We start from the raw sequence: 7,399 nt of genomic DNA on the forward strand, positions 1-7,399 counted from the left end.
TTGTACAGTATGATGATTACTGCAAAGACAACGGTATAAAGTTAGGGAAAATGAAGATAAGATGCAGAGAAGAGAAGGTTTATTGGCTCAGCTGGAATCCCAGCTCTGCCAGAAAATGACTTCCGAGCCTCCAAGGTCAGGAACATGGGTGGAGCTCTTAAGAATATGTTCCTTATTTAAATCTCCACAAGAGGGCAGTGCATCCCATAATTTTTCTACGTATTTACTCACAAACTTTCAAGTAGCTGCAGAGAGCTGTAACTTTTAAGGACTAAAGACAACGCACCACAAACACTCGAAGTCCTAGTTTTAAGTGTAAGAATTACTTAATATAACTGGGTATGCGTGCATGCGTGTACATATAGTGACAATCAAACTAGTGTTAATGTCAGTAAGTCTAGCAATATCTTGAAAGAGATGCATTGAGATTGGAGCTATAAAGAGACATCATAAACACATTAACAGTTGCTAAGATATGTTTGTAACAGAGCTTCTTACAACCAGCAAATTTGCATGGTTGTAAGAACAGGAATAATTCCACCCTGTGACCCAAATACCTTTATTGAATATGAAAATAAAAACTTAAATACTCTCAGATTAAAGGCTTTATTTTTGTCTTCTGTCTTCTCAATCTAATCAGATTTATCAGTTGAAGAAAAGTTATCTGATGTATTTTATCTTATTTTTTTACTCCTTTAAAGTTTTAGTTTTAGCAGCAATATGTGGGAACACGTGCCTTGTTAAAAAAGCTTAAATATATGGACATTTTGAGTGAAAGCGTACAGAGTAGTTTGCATTGTTCATCAGAATGGGGTGAGATACTGGTGCATTCTGCATATACTATGGAATGCAGGGTGAAATAGGGAAAGGAAAAATGTCAGCCTGTGGACAATAATGAGGAACTGGGGAAACCGAACCATCAGTGTTGCAGTGCTGAAACTTTTTCAAGGAGAAAAAGCCATTGTACCTCTGTAGAGAGTTTCTAATTGAGAAGGTGGCAGACTCTTTGTAGAGGCAAATGATGGGAAGAAGCTTCCAGTCATTTAACTTATCGTCGTGGTTTAACCCCAGTCAGCAACTAAGCACCACGGAGCTGCTCGCTCACTTCCCCCTTCCAGTGGGATGGGGAGGAGGATCAGGGAAAAAAAGTAAAACTTGTGGGTTGAGATAAGAACAGTTTAATAACTGAAGTAAAAGAAACTATAATACTAACAATAATAATAATAAAAATATAATAATAGTAATGAAAAGGAATATAACAAAAAGAGAGAGAAATAACATCCAAGAAAAGACAAGTGATGCACAATGCAGTTGCTCACCACCCGCTGACCAATGCCCAAGCAGCGATCCGCCCCTCCTGGCCAACGCCCCCGTTTATATACTGAGCATGATGTTCTATGGTATGGAATATCCCTTTGGCTAGTTCGGGTCAGCTGCCCCGGCTATGCTCCCTCCCAGCTTCTTGTACACCTGCTTGCTGGCAGAGCATGGGAAACTGAAAAGTCCTTGGCTTAAGATAAGTGCTACTTAGCAACAACTAAAACATCAGCGTGTTATCAACATTATTCTCACACTAAATCCAAAACACAGCACTGTACCAGCTACTAAGAAAAAAATTAACTCTATCCCAGCCGAAACAAGGACACTTGTGTATTTTTCTTTGTTTTCTGAAGCCATATGAGTTTGGGGAGGTGAGAAAGACCTGCAGCCTATTTAAGTGTTCGCTGAGGTCCCCAGGAATATTATTTCCCAGGTCATGAGCCTACATGGCTTTACATCAGATGAACAAAGTGCTGTCACAAGCATGAAGATGGCAAAATCTGAAGACAGCTGTCAAGGAGAAGGTGGTAACAGTCCTGAGATACCAACATTGCTTTTGTGGTATGGGTCCCTGGTAACACGGAAGTCTACCAACATCTGGATCTCTGAATGCAACCAATAGCCAAAGCAGCTATCATGTAGGTTTCAGAAAGGAGGCGGCAGTCAACAGGAATGCTGCCAAGCAATATGATACTTAGAGCAACACTTAATATCTACTTTTGATCAAATAAGTTGCACCTTTTGTGCCTGGTAAGCCCACGTTTCCAGAGATCTGAGTCCCTCTGTGAGATGTTTGCTCTGTATCTAGGTAGTGGTTTATTTGTCTGTTAATCACATTCCTTTCCTTACAGCAGAGATCTGGAGATTTGCTGCTGCTTCCAGCTTTCACGCTGAAAGGGCTCCATGTTTCTAAAATGAAACTGGCTGTTTATGAAGAAAACTATTTACAGACATTCTCTAACTGCAGATGGCCTCTTGCAGAGACTAACTTTCTGGATCTTTTTCCAAACTCTCACTGTATTTCTCCCCCCAGCTGCCACAGAGGTTGCTTCTTCAACCCCTCTCCCATCTCTAGCTTAAATCTGTTTATACCTCCCTTAAGTCTGTTGTCCTTTCTCCTTTGACCAGGCTGCTGAGGTATACAGCAGAGGAGCCAAACCTTTACATTTCCTCAGAGTTAAGGCACTCAACAAAACATTTCTCCATTTTTCTGGTACCTCACTGTATCCAACAACAGCAGTTAAGGGTGTGGAAGATACTGGGAAAAGCGTCAAAGGATAATTAGCGTTGGTTGCTCCTAGCAGGACAACATGCTGTCGTAGTTTAACCCCAGTCAGAAGCCAAGCACCACACAGCCGCTTCCTCGCTCCCCGTCCCCTTCCCCCTGCTCCCGGTGGGATGGGGAGGAGAATCAGGAAAGAAGGCAGAACTCGTGGGTTGAGATAAGAACAGTTTAATAACTAAAGTAAAATGTAAAATTAACAATAATAATAATTAAATATAATAATACTAATACTAATAATAGTAATGAAAAGGAATATAACAAAAAAAAAGGGGGGGGGAACCCAGTGATGCACAATGCAATTGCTCACCACCCGCTGACCGATGCCAGAGCAGCGATCCGCCCCTCCCAGCCAACTCCCCCCTGTTTATATACTGGGCATGACGTTCCATGGTATGGAATACCCCTTTGGCTAGTTCAGGTCAGCTGCCCCAGCTATGCTCCCTCCCAGCTTCTTGCACACCTGCTTGCTGGCAGAGCATGGGAAACTGAAAATCCTTGGCTTAAGATAAGTGCTACTTAGCAACAACTAAAACATCAGCGTGTTATCAACATTATTCTCACACTAAATCCAAAACACAGCACTGTACCAGCTACTAAGAAGAGAGTTAACTCTGTCCCAGCCAAAACCAGGACACATGCATACTTTACTTTCTGCGTCTGAGTAATTGTGGCATGCCAGAGCTAGGTCATGTGGGCAGTGGTGCAGAAACTGGGGAAAGAGAACCATCAGTGTCCCAGTGCTGAGAATTTTTGCAGAAGGAAAAGAAAAAGACTGACTGCAGGACATCACCATAAGCCGAGACAGTCAAGCAGGGGGTTGAGGTATTTAGGCTAAAAGCTAGAAAGGTATTCTGTCTGGCAGCTCTGAACTTCTTGTTTTATGATTAAAGAGGCCTGAGAGTCTCCTCATTTGATAACATATTCCAGCTGTTTAGACTTTAAGGAAAAATACTAGAAGTCCTAAGACTTGCAATCAAGTCATGAAAGACCAGGAGTTCAGTAGCAGTCCAGACTTCAGACAGGCAGGGGCTTTTTGTCAAATAAAAAAGCAAGCTTTAAAAAAGATATTTCAACTAAGCATTATGTTCTACTCTCTTATACGCTCCATAATTACACTTTATAGGTTTGACAAGAGAACACTTACTTGCAAAAATTTAATCCAGAATGAAAGTAATCCAAATATGTCAAGATGAATAGTATGATTGAAATTTTGCTCTCAATAATTCCTTTTACAACTATGAACTGCAGCATAAATGATTTATTCCAATAACGAGTTCCTCTTTTTTTCAGGAAGGATTTAATTACTAAGTACAATAACCAAGGCTTATATCCTAATCGTTCTTGTGAGAGTCATTTTATATTAGAATTTTAATTTTGGGAACTTAAAAGAACTGCAGCTTTAGATACATCTAAAAATTTTGCCAATAAAACTGGTTCTCCTAATGGACTTTGCCAGGACAAGATACTGTCAGGATATCTTAAATCAGCTTCTCTAGAGGAGCTTGTCAGGTCATTGACAAAGACCTTGTTACATGCTCTTTCAGCAAAGAGACACTAGAGTGTATTTGCCAGCGTATTTGTGACAGTTCACACCAGGGAATCATACTCTTCACTAATGCAGCTATGACAGCTTTTAAGAGTAGACTAGGCTGCTGCCTGAGAAGTTGAAAGAGAGCTAGCAACTGTGAATGGCCCTGCCCCAAGAGGACAATGAGGTCTGCTGCTAGTCAGCTCCAACAGCAGCCTTCAAGAGAGTCGGGTGATGGAAGAAATGAGAACAGAGGTGAGCAAAGATGTTAGAAATGGCATTAATAATTATATGCTTTAAAGGAAAATGGGTTAACTGTTACCAGCAGCCGGAGGGGTTTGTTGAACGGTGATACATGAGTTCATCGTTACCTGAACGTGAGGGACTGATTGATCAGGGGATTGGACAAGGTGACCTCCAGAGGTCTCTTCCAGCCTCAACCATCCTGTGATTCTGTGGCTTGTCAACAGGGCTAAGTGACAGCAGGCCAGGCTTGTGCCCCAGACTCCCCCTGGGGCACTCTCAGCTCCCTCCCTGACTCTGGGATAGCCTCTTCCAAGACAGCAGCAGGCAAAGCTCCCCGCTGAATCCCCACTGGCAGCACCCCAGCAGGCAGCGTGGCAGAGGCCAGGCTCCAAGGCAGTTCTGGCAGGCCTTACATGGGAGCATGAGACTGACTAGAGTGGGGCCAAGGAGCTGTCTAGCTTACGGTGTCCTGCCTCAAGCCCTGGCATTTCAAGAAAAGGAAGAACAGGGCAATCACATAATGTCACTTCCCCTTAATACTCCTCCAGCCTCTGATCATTTTAATTTTAGGGGTTTTCCTGAGTCTGTTGTGGTTTGCCTATTTAGTAACCTACAATGGATTTCTTTTCAGGTGCTTTTCCAGTCTCTCTGTGGACCCATGTACTATGTGCATCCACAACATCCTTGGCAAGGTGTTCCCCAATTATACTATGTGTTATGAGAAAAGATACTAGCTTTTCCTGGTTTTGAGCCTGGATCTCATTAGCTTAATATGTTATTCCCCAGTTCTTGCTTGGGCAAAGGCAGTGAAACTTATCCTGATCAGCTTCTGCACTCCATTAAGGATTTTGTAGACTTCTTTCCTACCTACCTTACATTGTCTCTTTTCTGAGCTAAAGAGTCGTAAACTATTATTTAACTCGAAAGGGTTTAAATTCATACTTAGATCATCCCACATGCCCTTCTTTTGACCTTTTCCGTTCTTGTAGATCCTATCTGTGATGAAGAGACCAGAAGTGCCCAAAGTCAACAAGGTGTGGATGAACCATGGGTTTCTACAATGCTGAGCTGATGCATGGAATTATGTATTATGATTCCTAGTGGTCACTGCTGAGCAACATCATTTTGTACACAAAGCTATGACTGGATTTCCCCATGTTCATTACTTCACGCTTACCAATGCTGAATTTCACCCTCAAACATTCATGCTATCATGCACACCTTTGGGTATGTGGCATATACCCTAAGTATCTCCTTAGAGAAACATGACTCTGGTGGCTATCAATGTAGACCTCATCTTATTTTAAACACTTTGAACTGTGTTCAAACACTTTGAACTTTGAAAACGACAAAAAATGATCGAGTGACTTTAGGATGATCTCTGGCCCTCTCATGTATTAGCATAGATGTAGCCAAACAGACATTGAACCCCAAAATGGAGACTAGTCAGTCTAGGGAACGTTTATCAAGGCACTACCAACCCTGACTGTTCCTGCTCAGCCCCCTGGGGCTCCCCCCTCTGCCTGCAGCCCAGGACCCCATGTCAGGGGTAGTCAGCCCCTGCCCCAGCAATACCACAGCAGGGCTGGTCTCCAGCTCCCCACAGCCCTGCCCTGCCCGGACAGGGGCCCCACCAAGCCAGGCCCACCCGCGGGCCCATGACCCATCCCCATCCCCAGGGAGGTGCCCGATGCCCAGGGCTGGGGCTGCCCCGGTGCCCCCCGGCTGCCCTGCTCCTGGCTGGGGGTGGGATGGGCCCTGGCTGCCAGCCCCCTTCAGAAATGCACTGAACTTTAAAAATATATGTATTTGGTGCACCTGTTGGTCAAGGAGAAGGATTCCAAGTTAGCCAACATATCATTCAAGTATTTCTGCTTTTAAAATTTGTGTGAAGGGGGTATGCCAATGGCAGCTTCTAAGATATATATAAAAAAAGAAAAAAATGGACAGGTATGCAAAGAAAAAAAAATCGATCTTCAAAATGCATGGGAAAAACAAGAGACTTAAAATGATACAGAAATCTAAAAAAAGCACAATAGCAATGGGAAATGGATTCATTTTCATAACTTGGTTTCCCTGCCCTCTTCTAAGCTTGGAAGTTTCTCACATATGGCAGGTGCAAACAAAGGAAAGAAACTTAAATCACATCCTTTTTATGTTTTTTTTAATTAATATATATACAAAAAAGTCCAAGCACGTTCATAGATTAAATTGCTAAACAATAATTAAAAAAAAAAAACCCAAAAACAAAAAAACAAAACCCCAAACCAAACAGAAGCCTATACATTCATAGCTTCTCAGTAAAATTACATTAACCATAGAGGCAACCAAGTAAGCATGTTGCCCAGGACCAATATTCCCCAAACCGAAGGCAATATCGACATGAACTTCTCAATAATCTCTCAAATGGCAATCTACATTTATGTGTATATGTTTATATGTATCTATATATATGTCAACTCACACCCACTGACCAGTGAGGAAGTCTTGCTACCTTATGGTGCCCCAGAAGGGCATGTTTACAGTGTCAAAGAACAGTGTGTTGGGCCACTTTTAGAAATAATTTCTTCTCCTCCTCTCTAAAAAAACACTCCAAAACTTCACAGTATACACCATCAGACTCAAGAGATTGCTGTCGTTGGGTTAATTTTTATATTCCTTCCTCGAGGAACAATCCCGCTGACCCAAATGGGAATTTTGCCTAATCTGAGCTAACTAGAGGCTAGTTAGTAAAATGGCATGAAGAGGTACCTGAATGAGGCATCCTTCCTGTTCCTTTTTAGACAATGTCAGAAGAGGGATGAAGGGCTATGAAGAGCTGCATGAGGCTAGAGAGAAGAACATTTTCAGTCAGTTGTGAGCATCTTTTCTCTCTTGCAAAAGGAGCAATTCAGTATTTTTCAAAATATAGCAGTTGATGTCCAAAGTGCAAAGTTTCTGCCCTTTTGGCTCTATTTGGTGTCAGTTACAGTTCAGGCACATTGCAGCACGTTTTAGGAGGCGCTAAGTGCTTGAGGATC

The sequence above is a fragment of the Gymnogyps californianus genome, chromosome 1, assembly GCF_018139145.2.
Source record: "Gymnogyps californianus isolate 813 chromosome 1, ASM1813914v2, whole genome shotgun sequence".
Taxonomy (NCBI): domain Eukaryota; kingdom Metazoa; phylum Chordata; class Aves; order Accipitriformes; family Cathartidae; genus Gymnogyps; species Gymnogyps californianus.